Raw genomic sequence first — 20,074 nt, 5'->3', positions numbered from 1 at the left:
TAAGGAACAAAGATATATCGACGGTCTTATCATTTGTAATAATTTGTCGGACGTCGAAAGTGAAGGGAGCAATGCGTTTACTATTTTAAGCCAACCTAGCACATTCGCGCTAATCATCGATCTTGGCCGTATGAGGATAAATACGGGTTTGAAATACCAGATAATCCCAGATATTTAGCAAACGGGAGTGCTAAAACATATTGGCAAGGGCATAATGATTACTCCCTAAAATTATGGCGGATGCATTAACGGTTGAAAATCCTCAAAAAAGTTTTTGTTTCGCAGCTGCAGCTGGTCGTTAAGAAGGTTATTTTTGTCATACTGTAAGTGTTTAAAAATTTGCATTTCTTCCAAAGTATCCAACCTCGCACCTTTCACTTCGCAATGCAAGAGTTGAGTACTAACCGGAGGGTTGGGTACGTGAGCCGTTTGCACCAAGTGTTCAGCGAATGTCGAACCACGAGTGCCATCTCCAACTTTAGTAGGGATATGATCCTTGTATCTTGTTAGTAAGGATCGTCCAATTAGGCCGATGTAAAATTTCGGGCAATTGCCACATGTAATCTTGTAAACTCCGGATAATGACAACTTATCTTTAGGCTTTTTTAAAGTGTGAATCATGTTCTCCTGCAGGCTATTATTAGAAAAAATTGTCCTGAACCCCTGGTTCTTTAGAAGACGCCCTATTTTATATGAAACTTTACCTATGAATGGAATAGGTATTATGGCATATGGACTAGCTTCCGGCATGGTACCTAACGTGGAACTTGTAGTTCTATTATCATTTACTTTCTTCTTATAGAGACGTCTCTCCATTCCAGGCTCGTAACCGTATTTCGGGCTATTGTTTCAAGGGTTACCAGTTCGTGTTCCGAGGCTTCTGCGAATAGGGGAATGGATATCGCTCTATGTATACTAGAATGAAAAAATGCCATTTTATGCGCTAGTGGGTGTGCAGAATCAGCGGGTATGACATTGTCAGAAAACGTACACTTCCTGAAGATGTCATATTCTATGTGATCATCTACTATAGATAACGTAAGATGTAAGTAGTTCAACGTCCTACTGGGTGACTCGTTTTCAAGAACAAAATTAATTTTCTCTTGGAGATCGTTAAACAGTAGAAGTATCTGATCTATGTCTTCTTGGGACCCGTCAATTACCAAGAGAATATCATCCACGTATCTCACATAGAACTTTATCTTCTCTGCTGGCAGGGATTTTTAACGATATATTCTTGAATGCATTAGAATCTCAATCTTTTGTTAGTAATATAGAGATAGGCTATAGCCAGTTCCAGTACAACATCCGTTGCTGCCGTACTGCGGTCGCGAAGTGGTTCAAAATGGTTCAAATGGCTCTGAGCACTATGGGACTTAACATCCGTGGTCATCAGTCCCCTAGAACTTAGAACTAATTAAACCTAACTAACCTAAGGACATCACACACATCCATGCCCGAGGCAGGATTCGAACCTGCGACCGTAGCAGTCGCGCGGTTCCGGACTGAGCGCCTAGAACCGCTAGACCACCGCGGCCGGCGTCGCGAAGTGGGACCGAGCCTGTTTCCCGGATGAGTTGTTGCAATATGACGATGTATTACTATATTATAGTTTTTAGTTTTTGAAGATGTCCATTATGGATAAATCGTAGTTCCTTTTATTCTGAAGAAGGTTGGGTTATCCCAACTGATACCTAGGTAAGTCTAGGTAAACATTCCAACTGAGGCTGTTGTTAATTTAAAATTGAAGCGATAATATTCCACTATGTCCCACAACAGATTCCGAACTTTTTTTTCAAGTGAAACTGCTCCAGAAAATAATGTGTTGTATTACTTATTGAACGCTGCTCGTAGTTCGTCTACATGTGACACGTCATGTTGCCGTGAAGTCTGTGTGTAATTAATATATCGTGACACTTGAAATTTGTGCCATATCGTGACACGGACGTAGGCGGTGGTATCGCCTACACAAGGTATGAAAGGGCAGTTCATTGCCGGAGCTGTCATTTGTGCTCAGTGGTTCACGTGCAAAGGCTTTTTGCTGATTTGAATGAGGCCCGGAGGAATTCTCATGCCGCGTGGGATTATCCGAACGGTCTCAAGCGCTGTAGTCATTGACTGTGCGGCTGGTCCTGGCGGAGGTTCGAGTCTCCCTCGGGCTTGGGTGGGTGTGTTTCTCCTTAGGATAATTTAGGTTAAGTAGTGTGTAAGCTTAGGGACTGATGACCTTAGCAGTTAAGTCCCATAAGATTTCACGCACATTTGAACATTTGAATTCTCATGTAGTCTAAGTGTTGTAGAGACTGCTAATGAAAAGCAGAAAATTCGAATTCGAGATCTGGCTTAGCACTAACTGCATCTTCATTACTTTCATTCTCATCGAGACATTCATTTTGCTTCCGTGCTTTCAATTCATCTTAAATTTGTGTGAGGTAGCGTAAATCCTAAAGTGATGTATGGGAACAGATCCGGCGTGGCTGTTAACAGAACCACACGTTTCTCAACAAAGAATTTTTTCAGAAAATGTTTTCTGGGTTCGTGACCGCGTCCTCCTGTTGTTTTACCGATCAATGTTTCGGCCATTGTTACAACTCACCTTCATTAGGCAGTGTGTTTCAAACTGCGATAGTGCCACGTTAAGATCTTATTAGGCGTTATTTATCCTGGTCTTAGTTTCAGTCTACCAAGACCTACATTATATTATTTCAATTGCCAACATCTGCATCAAATTTATTTGATGTCAGGTATGGAAAGCAGGGCGCGACATCCTTCAGTCATAGTGGTTTTCATTTTGTTTTAACTTGTTACGTAATTTATGTACGAGGGTAATCCCAAAAGTAAGGTATCTTATTTTTTTATAAGTACATAGACCCGTTTATTTCTACAGTGGTTTACATCAGTTTACAGCTTCAACATTTAGCTATTTTTCGACATAATCACCATTTCTGTCGATGCATTTTTGTGAACACCGTGGCAGTTTCTGTATGTCCATGTCATACCAACTCGCCGCCAAGCTGTTTAGAAAGTTATGAACCTCTCCTTTCACCTCGTAGTCGTAGCTGAAGCGTTGGGACCACAATTAACGCTGACAGGTACTGTGAGACACTGAAAAAAACTCAAACGGCCAATTCAGAACCGGAGAAGAGGAATGTTGATCAAGGCTCGGCTCTGAGCACTATGGGACTTAACATCTGTGGTCATCAGTCCCCTAGAACTTAGAACTACTTAAACGTAACTAACCTAAGGACATCACACACATCCATGCCCGAGGCAGAATTCGAACCTGCGACCGTAGCGGTTGCGCGGTTCCAGACTGAAGCGCCTAGAACCGCTCGGCCACACCAGCCGGCTTGTTGAGCAAGGGCGTACACATTCTCCATGACAACGCTCGCCCACACATCGCTCGGCAAACCGTTGCTCTCCTGCAACAGCTTCAGTGGAACATAATCACACACACACCCTTTATTTACATTATTATTTTTCTACTGTTTTTAGTTTAATGATTTCTTTGGCTGTTTGACTTGGCGCTCAGTGACTATCACCTGTTCCCTAGGTTAAAAGAACATTTGGCCGGAAAGCTATTCAGCTCCGACGACGAGGTGAAGGAAGAGGTTCATAGCTTTCTGAACAGCATGGCGGCGAGCTGGTATGACATGGGCATACAAAAACTGGCAAAGAGTCTACAAAAACGCAAATGGTGATTATGTCGAAATATAGCTAAATGTTCAAGCTGTAAACTGATGTAAATCATTGTCGAAATAAACAGGTCTATGTACTTATAAAGAAATAGGAGACCTTACTTTTGGGATTACCCTCTTAGGACCAGGTCTGCTACAGAGCATTAAATTCACATTCAGAATTTAATTTGATTTTTGCATGATGCAGCTTCCTCACAAGGAGCGATGACGCAGATGACGGTTGCAATGACCAGTGCGAAGATCACAGTTGGGCCGTGCCACGGGAATCTTACTTGCTAGTTCTAATCGCAGTAGTTCGTCTTGCGAAGATGTATCAGCCGTTTCATTCGTGATAACTTCTGTAGCTAATGAGGATGATCCACGAAATAGGACTACCAGTGCGTTTCTGATAGGGATCGTGATTGTCTTGGAGGACTAGTTAGTGCCAGGTTGTCAATGACTCGACATGGAGCTTGTACTGAATTTGGAGAAAGGCCGTACCATTAGCCACATTTCATGCTGTTTACTGACACACGCGTTGGCAGGCACTGAATCTGCCATCGGGCACGTAGCATTCTACGTATTCATGTGTGCTTCGTCAGACAGTTGTCTGCCTGAAAGATGTATTTACGTGAGATATATTTCTGTCCTTTTAATTGTGAGCAATGTTAATTCTTTTTTCAAGTTCACAGTTCCGTCAGAACACGTGGGAATCAGTATCCAATTTCTATTCAGTCTCACTGTTTTTCCAATAATTAAAGAATATCATGGGCATTAATACGAATATGGAATGATTTTACTTGTGCTTTTCGTACGTGTGGTCTGTTAAAGGGCATTTACTTGCAAAATATCGAAATATGAGGTTTTTCTGTACAGTATATCTTCGGTGTTCATATATTTTGATAGTCTTACGAACATATTTTTCACTCCACCGATATTTATTCAATTCTTTACATATGTTCAGTTAAGAATTTCGAAAAAACTTGTACCTTTTCACTATATTTCAAGCAGGCAGAGAATAATCAGCCTTCAGCAGTGATGGCACTTACTTATTTCTAAACGAAATTTTGAGCTGGGCAAGTAGCTCGTGTTGCAGTGGATTTTCAAGGCACGTGGTTGCAGCAATGCAGACTTCGCTAGTTTGCTATCACTGTAGTTCGTATCTTTTCAGTTTGATAGGGGGTGTAGGATGTAGAGCGCATATACATTTACAGTGCACGATTTACACCTATAAAGTGTAATTCAGAGACACAGAGACTGAGTGGCTGTATGGAATCTGTAGTAAGCATTAGAGCTTCAGTTTTCTAGTGGTTCCACTTATGATACATCCCAATGTTAGTATTCCTTGTCAGTATGAAATCTGAAACAGTTTAGCCACATTGCATTTGTTTATTTGAAGGGCTTATTTCAATAGTGGTACAAGTCTATTAGCTCCACTTTTCTGCCTATAACGCTTCTGAAATTAATGATCGAAACAAACAGAAAGAAAGCTTCATCTCTAGAAAGAAGCCATATCCTTGAATATTTGTGGAATCTCAACTACAGATTTATCAACACTAACTTTAGAACTCTAACCCAAAATGAACAAAAATGGACTTGTACCACTATTGAAATAAGACCTTCATTTACAGATCAGATTTCATATGAGGCGGACTGTTTCAGGGTATTAAAAACTGGGATCATATTCTTTTACGAACTCACAGGTTAAAGTACACTGAAGCGCCAAAGAAACTGGCAGAATAAGGCGCCGCGGTCGGCAAAGGCTAAACACAAGAAGTGACTCGCGCAGTTGTTAGCAGGTTATCAAGATTTAAATGAGTCTGAACGTGACGAGCGATGGGACACAGCATCTCCGAGGTAGCGATGAAGTGGGGATTTTCCGGTACGACCATTTCGCGAGTGTACCGTGAATATCAGGAATCCGGTAAAACCTCAAATCTCCGATATCGCTGCGACCGGAAAAAGAACCTGCGAAAAAGGGACCAACGACAAAGCAAGAGAATCGTTCAACATGATAGCAGTTCAACCCCTCCGCAAATTGCCGCAGATTTCAATGCTGGGCGATCAACAAGCATCAGCATATTCAACGAAACATCATCGATATGGGCTTTTGGAGACGAAGGCCCACTCGTATACCCATGATGACTGCACGTCACAATGATTTGCGCCTCGAATGGGCCCGTCAACACCGACATTGGACTGTTGATGACTAGAAACATGTTGCATGGTCGGGCGAGTCTCGTTTCATATTGTATCGAGCGGATAGAGGTGTACGGGTATGGAGACAACCTCATGAATCCATGGACACTGCATGGAGTTTTCAAGCTGGTGGAGGCTCTGAAATGGTGTCGGGCATGTGCAGTTGCTGTGATATGGAACCCCTATTACGTCTAGATATCACATGTGCGTAAGCATCCTGTGTGATCACCTGCATGCATTCATGTCCATTGTGCATTCCGACGGACTCGGGCAATTCCAGCAGGATAATGCGACACCCCACAAGTTCAGAATTGCTGCAGAGTGGCTACAGGAACACTCTCCGAGTTTGAACACTGCTACTGGCCACTAAACTCCCCTGACATGAACATCATTGAGAATATCTATTATTTCTTCCAGTAATCTGGTCCAACAGAGTCTGGAGGGGAGATTTTGTGGGGCTGTGACAGTAGAAGGGAGATACTAGCAGAAATGAAGCTGTGAAAGCTTGTCGTGAGTCTTGCGTTGGTAACTGAGTAAGTAAGAGCACTCTCTTTGAATGGTAGCGTTCCGGTTTGGAGTCTCAATCCAATTTCAAGCTCTCAGTCTGTAAACGGTACACAGTCCGCAGCAGAGTTAAATGTTCCATTACGGACATTAACGGCTCGTTTCGATAGAGGGTATTGTTTTAGACAGTATGATGATATACTCCTACCCTGTGCTCTTTGAGCCGTAGTTGTGCCCGGCTCTTCGAAAAGCGCGCCAGGCGCAGTGCTTTCGCATCGCGTCTAGTGTTTGCGGTGGCGCTTTCGGTTTGGCGCGCTGTTTGGATCGCTACCGCCCTCTGGTGGGAGGTGGGGCAAGTGTACGGTTGCGTGACGATCGAGGAGTACGTACTGGGAGGTGACCGAGAGGCGGTGGCGCGAGCGGGGCCCTGTTGTTGGGGGTCGTCAACTGCTCGTCACGTGCTTTGGTCGACCTCTTGGCTGTCAGGGGCTAAGTCTGCCTTACCCGCATGAACGTGGCTCATGAAGCTTAGAAGCCGTGGTGCAGCAGATCAGCGCGTGGGACCGTAAGTCTTCTTATCGGCCGTTGAAACCACTGGCAGCGGTTGGCTCTGACGTGCCTTTGGAAGTGCAACGTGTTCGCGGCGTTGTGGTGGAGTGTGAGAAGTTGGGTACTGTTTTTATGTAACAGTGAAGTGTATGAGTTTCTTCACCAGTGGTTTTGTTGGGGTCTTCCCACCACAGTTTTCGTTTGCCTGTCCGCGGGAATGTGGTAATTGCTTCTTGGTCGGGCCGTTTCATTCACACCTAGACTGGATGATTTAGCGTCGGTGTCGCGTGTCTGTGCTTCGGAGCCTGTGAAGACACCGCCCTTGCTACATCTTCTGGTTTTGGGTAACTCGGGGAGGTGGTAGCTTGTAATGGAAGTTTTGGGGCTGATCTGCTGTGGCCCTGTAGGCCACCAATAACTATTCCGCCTATTGTGATTTGGGCCCCTTTCCGTGTGTCACTCCGTCACTGAGGTAAGGAAATTTTTTTTGGGAACTGCCTTTAATGTGATGGTTTGTGTGCTGGCTTATTCACATTTGTCTTGTAACAACTGAAAGATTTAATATAAGTTATTTAACTGGCGAGAGACAACTATCTTAGCTTTAGTAAAAACTAGCTACTCAAAGGTTTTTTTAAGGAATAGTTTTCTTATAGATATAAAAAGTTTAAAATCTCATTATTGGGAAATTGTTAACGTCATACCTTGCAATATCCTTTACACAGAGAAAATTTGTCAGCTATTTAAAAGAGTTTTTTTTTTAATTTGTTGTCTTTGAAACGTCCCCTTTGAAAAATTGTACGAGACTGTGCTTAAACTGACACACAATATTTTTAGCGCAACGCAATCTGACTACAAAAGAATGGCCCTGACTAACATTAACCTATATGTTTCACAAATCACTTACCTCACAAAAATCTTGGTTACTCGAACTACTGCAATACAGCGAGCGCCACTACTGCCAGCTAAATAAAAGATTCAAACTACGGAAGGCACTAACTACTGATAGGCATAGTTAGCAAATGAAAGATTTTAATAGAGAACAAACAATGTATTTACCTTAATAGTCATCATGTATATAGCAGTTCATGACATCCAGTCTTACAAATTTCAAAACTCCGCCATCTCTCTCCCCACATCCACCACTGCTGGCGGCTCACCTCCCACTGCTCAACGCTACGCGCTGATCACATCCAGCTGCCCAACACTACAATGGCGAATATTACAACAATGCTAACCAGCCACAGACTGCACACAGCACAGCCAGTGATTTTCATACAGAGCGCTATGTGGCGTTACCAATAAAAAAAAACCTATGCAGCCTACTTACATCTTATATATATATATATATATATATATATATATATATATATATATATATATATATATTACTGAGAAAGGCTTTAAAATAAAAAGATAACCTTAGCAGTGTGTGTTATTTCACCAGCACCTCCTGTAACCTACTTCCACGATAACGGTTTTGGAATAGCATGTGCACTTGAGTTGTTGTTTGTGAACCGCCCTTTAATTTATGGTTCACTCTTGTCGCCAGGAACACTCGTGTGAGGTTCGCATCACCATCAGTACTTATCCGCCTCGCTGTACGTTGGCTGGTGCTGGCCGCGACCCAGACAGAGACCGGGGGACGCGGTCCACTGGCCGCCCCGCCCCCGCAGAGAGAACGGCAGGTTGTTGCGGGCGCTACCGCAGAGTTGGCCGCTGCTGGCATGTCGTGTGCAGTCCGTACTGGCTGCATACACTGCGGGGGAGGCAGGCGTTCCCTCAGGGACGGCCACGCCGTCCACTGGGTTCTGGCGCCGCCCACGCCCCGCACACAGCTGCTGCACGTGCTGCAGGCCGCTACAAATTACTCCGCCTGTCTAGGGACACGTACGACTCCTGTACCCGTTCTCTGTAACCAGTGCTGCAGAATTCACGGTAGCTCCTCTGGAATGGTCTGTGAGGACGCCTTCGTAGTGAAGTTGCAAACTATGTAGTTTTCGGATGTGTTGCTTGAGGCTTTCCCGACGGACATGTTGTATGTATGGTTCTCGGGCGAGACGTCGGATGTCATAGTGAAAACTCCACAATATTTCATCAGCGCAACTGGCCACATCTTCAGGTGCGACTAACACACTGCTAAGGCATGATTAGAGCCCCCAATTTATACCAGTCTTAGGTAGGAAGTGCGCATGCTTGGAGGCGCCAAAATTCGATGGCCAATAGCGACGATATCAACCGATAGCTGGGAGGACAGCAACGCCAGCTACAGGATGAAGAACGAGAGACTCCGGCGCACGCGCGGACGCTGCCGCTGCTGCTCTGCGCTGCCATCGGCCGCCCCAGCCACCTCTGTCGGAAGCCGCAAACAAAATTGCGCGTCAGCGTAGGCGCGTGACTATCCTCCTGTTGTCAACAGAATATTTATGTTGCTGGCGAATCGTCATCCGTCGTATGACCAATAGTACTACTCTGCTCAACATGACCACTGCTGGATCCCAAGGTGTACTGAGCTGAAAGCCCGTGTCTCTGTTTACAAGATTCGTCGAGCTACGTATTTCCACTGCTTCCTTAATAAGACTGTCCCGGTACGAACTCGTCGACGCGAGAATTTTGGCCTGTATTGAGACAATGCTCGGCCACGGCAGACTTCTCTGGTTGCCCCAGACAAGTGTAGCGTCGGTGTTCAGTACATCTCTCTTCTACAGTGCAACACGTTTGTCCGATGTACGACCTGCCGCATCTACAAGGAATCTCGTAAACACCGGGTCTTCTTAGACCAAGGCTGACCTTAGATGAGCCAAAGAGAGCTCTGAGTTTTGCCGGCGGACGAAAGACACATTTAACTTTATGCCTCTTCAATAATCTTCCTATTTTTGAAGAGATACCGTCGATGTATGGCAAGATGACCATTCTTCGCCTTCTTCCGGTTCCTCACGTTGTGTAACCCGCTTCGGGTGTAAGGCACGGCGAATCTCCCGTTCGGAATATCCATTTTGTTGGAAAGTGGTACGCAGATGGAGCAGCTCATTGGATAAGCTGTCTGAATCTGATATGGCTCGTGCTCTGTGAACCAACGTCCTAAGTACGCCACATCGTTGAAAGGATGGTGACAGCTGGTGGCCTGTAAGTATAAGTCTGTGTGTGTTGGTTTACAATACACTGCGTGACCTAATGTGCCATCTTCATTTCTCCGTACCAACACATCCATCTCCATAGTGAACTTGATGTTGGGATGAAGCGAGTTAAGATGCCCAAGAAATACATTCAGCGATGCAGTGCCGTGAGGCCAGATAACAAAGTGTCGTCCACATATCGCCAAAAACACGTAGGTTTCAAATCCGACGACTGTAGTCCTCTCTCCTCGAAGTCTTCCATAAAAAGATTAGCTACAGTGGGTGACAAGTAGTTTTCATCTCGTAGAAAACTCCCGGAGAATTCCAACAGATTGCAAAGTCATAGGCATAAAGCTGTTGCTGGAGCGAAGTATAGAAACGATGACATCCATTCGTATTTAGTATTTGCTGAAAACTGCTTTGGGTAATCCCAGTGGTAAATTGAAGCTGCCTCATAGTGATGTGTATTTTGTGTGTGATCAAATGTTAGATGCGTTTCTCTCCTCGGCTACAATTCTTGGCGTATGTTATTCTTTACATTCCTCTTTCTGGGATTTGTTATATTGTTTGCAAAGACAGATCTCGAAAGCTTTACACGCTCAGGATACGCTTCACTATACACTGAGGTGGCAAAAGTCAGGCAACGCCACCAAACATCGTGATGACTTTTGCATCAGCTCGACGTGGCATGGACTCAACAAGTCGTTGAAAGTCATCTGTACAAATACTGACCAGCCTCTACAGTTGTCCATAATAGGGAAAGTGTTGCCAGTGCAGGATTTTGCGCATGAACTGACCTCTCTACTATGCCCCATAAGTGCTCGATCGTGGCCAAATCATTCGTTCGAATTGTTCAGAACGTTCTTCAAACCAATCGCGAACAAAGGTGGACCGGTGATATGGTGCATTGTCATCCGTGAAAGTCGGCCGTTATGACCGATCGGTTCGAGGCGCTTCAGTCCGGAACCGCGCTGCTGCTACGGTCGCAGTTTTGAATCCTGCCTCGGAAATGGATGTTTGTAATGTCCTTAGGTTAGTTAGGTTTAAGCAGTTCTAAGTGTAGGGGACTGATGACCTCAGATGTTAAGTCCCACAATGCTTAGAGCCTGAGGAATAAATTTCGACTTGGTTTGGAGTTCACAAAGGATCAACAGCGGATGCTGGAGTACCATTATGAACTGTTTCCCGACGTCTCTTATCAGCGACATGCTCAGAGGGGACGCATCTAATGAATGAGATGGCCAGGGAAGCAGTGGCACCTACTTCACATGTTTATCTCACCCATGTGGCAAAAACTGCATACGGAGCCGGCTGAGGGTGGGCGCCACAGAACAAGTCCTCAGGCACCACAGCTCCCGTGCTGTAGAGGTCTCTTTTCAGACAGCGTTGTATACGTAGGGATGGAGATCGGATGTTGTTTTCAATTAAGTCTGTCCGCTTCCCGCGGAATGTAGGCCACCAGATTGCATTCCGCATGTTAGCATTTGAAATTTACAGAGACATCAGTGCAGGACAGATTGAAGCCTATCTCACACGAAATTTTGCTATTTGGCACGCTGGCGACTGTTTTCAAGTGCCTATGGCAGTCAGCGGCGTTTGCATTTTCCGAACTAGGGAAGTGGACGCTGTGACAAGCGGACCAGCTTGTACCGAAACGTCGACAGAGACAGGTGCACACCAGCGGCGATGCTCTGCCCTATAGTAGAGGTGACTTGACCCGTCACTGGTCAGCAGTGCTGGTCACTGCAAGAAATCTTCTTCTCTATCGCATCCACATCAGCGCCATTTCTGTGCAGCCGGAATGATATTTTAGAATATGACCTTCTTCTGGTCATTCGTCATTTTTTTTTCTTTCGAACTCGTTCACAAGCTGTTATTGCACAACCTGAAGCCTAGGAGGCATACTGGTACCTACTGTCTAGTTTATATTCCGTTGCTCGGTTCTTGAATCACTGAGTGGGCTTAGAGTAATACCGACGTTTCCAGTCACAGAAGGGAACGCGCTCGTGGATCTTGGTATACGGTGCCTTTCTGCAATCTTAATTACTTATTATGATATCTACGTAGTTTGTTGCTGGTATAACGTATGACACAATTTCTGATTTGCATTCATTCAGTCCTTCCTTTTCTGGGTTGCGCAATACACATCGACGTGGATGGCACGTCTCTGTGTATCAAGGTTACTATACCCTCACTGTGAAATACGACTTCTGAAATGATACAAAATCCGCAACGTACATTACTCAGGGTCCCCAATGTAAATGTAGTGAAGCTGTCCTGCAGGTGGTTGCTTCAGTCACAAAACTCGAAGGGTCCAGCTGTTGTACATTTTTGCTGGTTAGCAACCCAGAGACTGCTCGGAATGAAGTTGCTAATATACTTCGTAGGCTGTTTCTTCAATTCATTCTTATTCATCTCAGAATTTCAAACAGTTTTCTATTTGATTTGTCGAAATAAATTGTATAAGTCTCCAAATTACGACGGCATTCTGATTGTGTACTATTTCTCATCCTTTAAATCCTGAATTTAATTTTCTATACTTCTCTGAAATATTCTCGTGAGCACTTTAAAATCGCTAATTTTCCTGTTGTATTCATCTGCTTGTTTGATTTTCGTTAATGTGATCATGAGAAGGCTTCTCTGAAAATCTAATAAGTTTCCTTATACAGAAATTTTGGGCAGTGCATACAATAACAACTCCTATACCTCCGACTGGTTTTAGTTATCGACTTCACTTCATATCACGGAGTACTCTGTTCATTTCTTAATCCAGTTGATGGCTCGTCTATCACTTCCAGTCTTATGGCTACTGCCATCATACAGACCTTCGATGTACACCTGGGGACTATCAGCTCTTTAGTGTGCAGTTAACATACGTTACCTACTTGCAACTCGCGGCTTAACAAATCTAATTTTGTTCAATCCAAAAGTACATTTAATCTTCCTACATAATGCGTCACTTTTCCTTGACTTTATGTCTTTTTCAATTTGTTTACATGTCTGTCTCATCTATTCTCACTTCGCTTGTTTGCCAGTTTCCGTAGAGTTCAGTGTTCTGAGTGAGATACACTCAAGGTTACCGAACACATCCTCCGCTAGTTTTTTCATCGGCAAATTGGAATGTGTAGTATGCACTGAGTGGTTATAATTAAAGTGCAGCTCCTCACAGACGTCCAGTGTGCAGTGTGGGCTGTAATTATCGTATGGCAGTGAAAGTCGCAAAGATTCTAGTGCATTAATGCTAAACCGATTAACAGTGGAAAAAATTGGGTCAAATTTCCGCACCAGGTGCAAATCTGGCTCCGTGAATGCAAGAAGACGTTTATACATATTTGCTATGCAATGGATTAGGAACGGCGCATGGACAGAAAAGTTGAAGCGAGTGAGAGACGCCTAATGTTGTTTTTTCTAACCACCCACCACTTACAGAATTTGTTCAGTACGAGCACCAGAGACGTCAGGAGATGCTGTACAGCGCCAGGTTTGCACATAGTAACGGAAATTGGAACTAACTTTATTTCCAGCGTAAGTCGGTTCCGCATTAACGCGTTACAATGTTCACCAAGTTTCGCTGCCATACGATAATTACAGCGCACACAGGACCTCTGTGATTAGCTGCACTTCAGTTTTAATCAGCCTGTATCAAACGACTGAGATGTTCTCATCGACGAACGCAATATTACAATGAAGGGAAGTTGATAACTCTTTCTTTATGTCGTCTATCTGTAAGGATACTGTAGCTATTTCTACATTTAAAATGATACAGTGTTTGCTATAAATTAAGGTGAAGCAGTTTAAAGCAACATTTAATATCCTTCATCATTTCTTAACGATGAAAACATGTAACTGCTCAGTATTGCCAGTGTGTGCGACTTCTCTTCTCGAGTGGCCACGGCGAAACGAGACGCACGCAGTCTGCGTCGTGTATTTTGTTGTTAGGCAAAAGTTTAAATCTGATGATGTCGGTAGTACCGTTGTAACAGTAGTAGATGTGGCACATGATTTGCACTATGTTTCTCTCGTTTTACTGGTGTGGAAATACAGTACATATGATATAAAAAGTAACGACTACGATCAGTTATTCAGTAGTGTGGTGATCCCCGATAAAAGAACGTGGAAACTAACATCGTTTCTAACCTCCAACGTGAGGTTTCATCGTCATCGAGAAGTCGGTGCGAATCCTTCAAGGCTCACGGTTACCCGTATGTTGACCGACTCCTTTCCGTATCTCGTGCTTATCTTTTCAAGCCTACGTAACTGATATACCCAGCGTCCCCTCTAATCTCTCTGTATATTATGATCTTTGTTTGATGTCGCTATTTTTTCGCTTTACTGTTGTTGCCTCTGGCCAGATCATCTGGTCATCCTGGGTAGGGTCTTCCATGGGCATGTACTGTAGGATAAAAGAACTTAATCCGGTACTCCTCTTTATTAGCAATGGAGGAGGTGTTGCTGGCAGAAATTATTCAACGTGTCGCTGCGGCAATTCTTTCCCAAATTACTCAGCGTTGCTCCAAGTTGAATAAGACGAGCCGCTTGCTTTCACAACAATAATATCGTTTATTTATATCAAAGAGAAAGTATCATACAAAGATATTACAGTACGAGACAATAAAAAGAAAACGCACGACGAAGTAATTATCCGAATGGGGCGGTAATAGGTAGCTGTGACGTATATGTACAGACAAACAAAGGATTATAATTTCAGAAAGATTACATGATTTATTAAAAAAAAGATCCCGGGATGGCTGGAGGGCGGTGTCGATAATGCTCCAAACGTTGTCACTTTGGGAGAGATCTGGCGATCTTGCTGGCCGAGATAGGGTTTGCCAAGCACAAAGACAAGCAGTATAAACTCTCGCCGTGTGCGGATGCGCGTTATATTGCTGAAACATAAGCCTAGGATGGTTGGCAATAAAGTGCATCGACGTATCGTTGCGCTGGAAGGGTGCCGCAGATTACAATCAAAGGGGTGGTGCTATGAAATAAAATGGCACCGCAGACAGTAAATGTCATGGTTGTCGGGCAGCATGGCGGGTGACTGGCGTCCCACGGCTGTCCAGCAAGTATCCAGCCACGTCTTCGTTGGTCACTGGGGCTCAGTTAGAAGTGGGACTCATTGCTGAAGATAGTTCTACACCACTCAACGAGTTTCCAGGTCGAAGACGTTTCTGGAGACGACGGAGGCAGTGGTGGGACACCAACGTGACTGTAGTCCGCTGTACGGCCCTACAAACAGAAGTGATGGTTCCAGGGTGTCATTCCATTTCATAGTAGGACGCCTTTGTTTGTCATCCGCGGCACTTGTGCAGCAAAGTGGTACGTCGACGATGTTTTACTCTCTGTTTTGTTGCTCATGGCGAGGCAGCCTGGTGTCTTACATTTCAGCAAGATAATGCCCGCCCACACACGGCGAGAGTTTCTACTGCTTGACTTCTTGGTTGGCAAACACTACGTTGGCCAGAGAGATCGCTGGATCTCTCCCCACTTGAGAACCTTTTGAGCGTTACGGGCAGCGCTTCCAACCGGCTTACAATTGACGATTTCACGCATCAATTGAGGAACGCCGGAACAAAACCCGATATATCCACTTTTGCTGTATTCGCGTGTTTGAGCTGTAGCGGGGAGATACAGGAGTAATAATACATGCTGCCACAAAATAATTTTCAGCACAACACGACATCAAGTGTTTTATGGTGTGTTTCTTCTTTTTATAGCTTGTGAGGCCATTTAGAGATCACTATTTGTTACTTTCTGTATTAACAGCAAATGCGGATTTATCGGTTTTGGTTCCGGCGCTCCTCAATTACACACGGTATCTCTCAGGAGGACATCCAATAATTGTATCAATGAATTCCAAGCCCAATAACTGCTTGCATAAGGGTGAGAGGACGAGCAAAGCGTTGTTGTTGAAATGTTCAAATGCGTGTGAAATCCTATGGGACCCAACTGCTAAGGTCATCAGTCCCTAAGCGTACACACTACTTAACCTGAATTATCCTAAGGACAAACACACATATCCATGCCCGAGGGAGGACTCGAACCTCCGCCGGGACCAGCCGCACAGTCCATGACTGCAGGGCCTGAGACCGCTCGGCTAATCCCGCGCGGCAAACCGTTATTGACTTCCTCAGTTTCTGAAGCTCTTTCTCTTGAATAAATCACGCAATATTCTGAAATTGTAATTTTTTGTTTGTCTGTACATGTACAACACTTCTCCCGATTCCCGTCCCGTTAGAATAAGTCTTTCGTGGTTCGTCTCTTTTTTGTCTTACAGTTTATTATTTTAACACTCTTTCATGTCGCACTGTTGATTTTTAACACTCTCACGTAGCTTTATAACGCCGAAAAAAGTACTTTAAAAATGTAAGCACAAGAAGATTAGCGTTCCACGTCGATCTCTGCCGCACCAACCGAAAACTGCTGTTTGGTCGACACGACCTATCTCTATACAGATCTCGTCGCGAGAAAATCACGGAAAAAACTCGGTTGGCGAAACAAAAAAAGCAGAAAGGAAGCGGATGACGCAGAGAACAGAGGGCGGTGTACGAGGTTACGCGGCGCGGAATGGGCCGCGTACGGCGCCAGCACGCGCAGTGGCGCCGGCCTGATCTGTGCCCCCGAGTAACGAAGTGCACGCCGCTGTATTGCTTTTGTTGTCGGGCGCGGTTTATCGGGGCGGCTTCGGCGCCAGGACTATAGGGGCTGGGGGTCCGCTCGCACGCACGCTTCGCGCCGCAATCGCCGCACCCATCTCCAGCGAGCTGCGGCGTCGCAGCCGCGTTGCTGTAACAGCCAATACGACATCCGGCCAGCAGCGGCCGCAGGCGCTGGTGGTCCGCCGAGCCATCTAACCCGCTAACGACGAACCGGCAGGCCGCCCACGGCGAGTAGTTTTACTTCACACCGCACTACGTGCACTGATTAAAACAGTGTTCCTTATTTGTACAGCGTTTGTACAGTAGCGTTGTTCTTGGAGCCTGGGTTTCGAGCAGTCGGCCTCCGATGGCTAAAGGTAGCGTAGAGATGGGGAAATGTAATTTATCCTTACTGTTCGAATACAGCGTCAATAAATGCTGCTTGACGCACTCAAGTCACTTAAGTGTCTTGGCGCAGCTTTGCAAAGCGGCATGAAATGAATCGAGCGTGTGAGGATTGTGCTAGGAAATGAGAATGGTCGACGTCGGTTTATTGGGAGAATTTTAGGGAAGTTCGGTTCATCTATAAAGGAGACCTCATAAAGGACGCTAGAGTGACATGTTCTTGAGTACAGCTGACATCTTTGAAACACGTATCATGGTGAAGCACTTCAGAGGCCTGTTGCTAGATTTGTTACGGGTAGTTTCGAAAAACGCGCGAGTATTACGGAGATGCTTCGGGAACTTAAATGGGAGTCCCTGGAGGGCAGCCGACGTTCTTTTTGAGGAACACTACTGAAACAATTTAAAGAACCAGTATTTGAAGCTGAGAACACAACGATTCTCCTGCCACCACCATACGTTTCGAGTAAAGACAACGAAGATACGAGAAATTAGGACTCATACGGAGGCATATACACTACTGGTCATTAAAATTGCTACACCGAGAAGAAATGCAGATAATAAACGAGTATTCATTGGACAAATATATTACCCTAGGGCTGACATGTGATTACATTTTCACGCAATCTGTGTGCATAGATCCTGACAAATCAGTACCCGGAACAAACACCTCTGGCCGTAATAACGGCCTTGATACGTCTGGGCATTGAGTCAAACAGAGCTTGGATGGTGTGTACAGGTACAGCTGCCCATGCAGCTTCAAACGATACCAAAGATCATCAAGAGTAGTGAATGGCGTATTGTGATGAGCCAGTTGTTCTGCCACCATTGACCAGACGTTTCCAGTTGGTGAGAGATCTAGAGAATGTGCTGGCCAGTGCAGCAGTCGAACATTTTCTGTATCCAGAAAGGCCAGTTCAGAACCTACAACATGCGGTGGTGCATTATCCCGCTGAAATGTAGGGTTTCGCAGGAATCGAATGAAGGGTACAGCCACGGGTCGCAAAACATCTGAAATGTAACGTCCACTGTTCAGAGTGCCGTCAGTGCGACCAAGAGGTGACCGAGACGTGTAACCAATGGCACCCCATACCACCATGCGGGGTGATACGCCAGCATGGCGATGACGAATACACGCTTCCAATTCACCGCGATGTCGCCAAACACGGATGCGAGCCTCATAATGCTCTAAACAGAACTTGGATTCATCCGAAAAAATGACGTTTTACCATTCGTGCACCCAGGTTCGTCGTTGAGTACACCATCGCAGGCGCTCCTGCCTGTGATGCAGCGTCAAGTGTAACTGCAGCCATGGTCTCCGAGCTGATAGTCCATGCTGCTGCAAACGTCTCCGAACTGTTCGTACAGATGGTCGTTGTCTTGCAACCGTCCCCATCTGTTGGCTCAGGGATCGAGACATGGCTGCACGATACGTTGCAGCCATACGGATAAGACGCCTGTCATCTCGACTGCTATTGATTCGAGGCCGTTTGGGATCCAGCACGGCGTTCCGTATTACCCTTCTGAACCCACCGATTCCATATTCTGCTAACATTCATTCGATCTTGACCAACGCGAGCAACAATGTCGCCATACGATAAACCGCACTCGCGAAAGGCTACAATCCGACCTTTATCAAAGGCGCAAACGTGATGGTACGCATTTCTCCTCCTTACACGAGGCATCACAACAACGTTTCACCAGGCAACGCCGGTCAACTGCTGTTTGTGTATGAGAAATCGACTGGAACCTTTCCTCATGTCAGCACGTTGTAGGTGTCGCCACCGACGCCAACCTTGTGTGAATGTTCTGAAAAATGTAATCATTTGTGTATCACAGCATCTTCTTTCTGTCGGTTAAATTTCGCGTCTGTACCATGTCATTTTCGTGGTGTATCAATTTTAATGGCCAGTAGTGTATAAAGGAGACCTCATAAATGACGCTACAGTAACATATTCTTGGGTACAGCTGACATCTTTGATACACATATCTTGGCATATCACTTCAGAGGCCTGTTGTTAGATTTGTTACAGGAAGTTTCGAAAAACGCGCGAGTATTACGGAAATGCTTCGGTGCTTCGGGAACCTAAATGGGATTTCCTGGAGGGGAGGCGATGTTCTTTTCGAGGAACACTACTGAAACAATTTAGAGAACCAGTATTTGAATCTGAGAACACAACGTTTCTGCTGCCACCAACACACGATTCGAGTAAAGACAACGAAGATACGAGAAATTAGGACTCATACGGAGGCATATAGATAGTCGTTTTTCCCTCGGTCTGCGAGGGCTATTCGGCAAGTAACGTGCGATAAGTCGCGAAATGAAATGGCACGGAAAATCCGATTAAACTTTGCACACATGTTTTGGGCAGTGTCTGTTGTATGTCTGTCGATAGCATGACTTCGCTCTTTCCAGTTCTGAGCACACAGTGGGCGCTTGAAGATGCGCAGAACACAATTGTGTCTCACCAAGTATAGGTGCCCGTACCAGTCATGCGCTTCCTCCTTCCTCTTGACAATTCTCGGCCGCATTCTGCACGGGAAATGACGAAGAGATGAGAAGTGTTTGATCATCCACCAAACATTCTAGAGTTCATCGCTGCTCACATGTGCCGTTGGCTATGAGGACAGCATTTTGGCACCGACAACGAGCTGTAGACCAGCGTAGAGAATTGGCGTAGAGCACAGTCGGCTGCTTTCTATGACGAGAGTACTGGAACGTTGGTACCATAATAAGACAATTGTTTAAGTCGGAGCGGCGACTACGTAGAGAAATAGCTGGAAGGTGCAGCTAAATGTTGCAAATAAAACAGATTTGATTTTCACTGTAGTTTTCATTTCGCTACCGGTCGGACCTTACTTTCCGAATAGCCCTCGTGTTTTCGAGTGGGCCAGAAAAGAAAATGACTGGTAATGGTATAGGGTGACATTCGCCACGCACCGTACGGTAGCTTGCGGAGTACGAATGTAGATGTAAGAGCGGATAGAGAAA

This window comes from Schistocerca americana, chromosome 7 (genome assembly GCF_021461395.2).
Source record: "Schistocerca americana isolate TAMUIC-IGC-003095 chromosome 7, iqSchAmer2.1, whole genome shotgun sequence".
Classification (NCBI taxonomy): domain Eukaryota; kingdom Metazoa; phylum Arthropoda; class Insecta; order Orthoptera; family Acrididae; genus Schistocerca; species Schistocerca americana.
The sequence above is the reverse complement of the archived record's forward strand: the minus strand, read 5'-3'. Positions refer to the sequence as shown.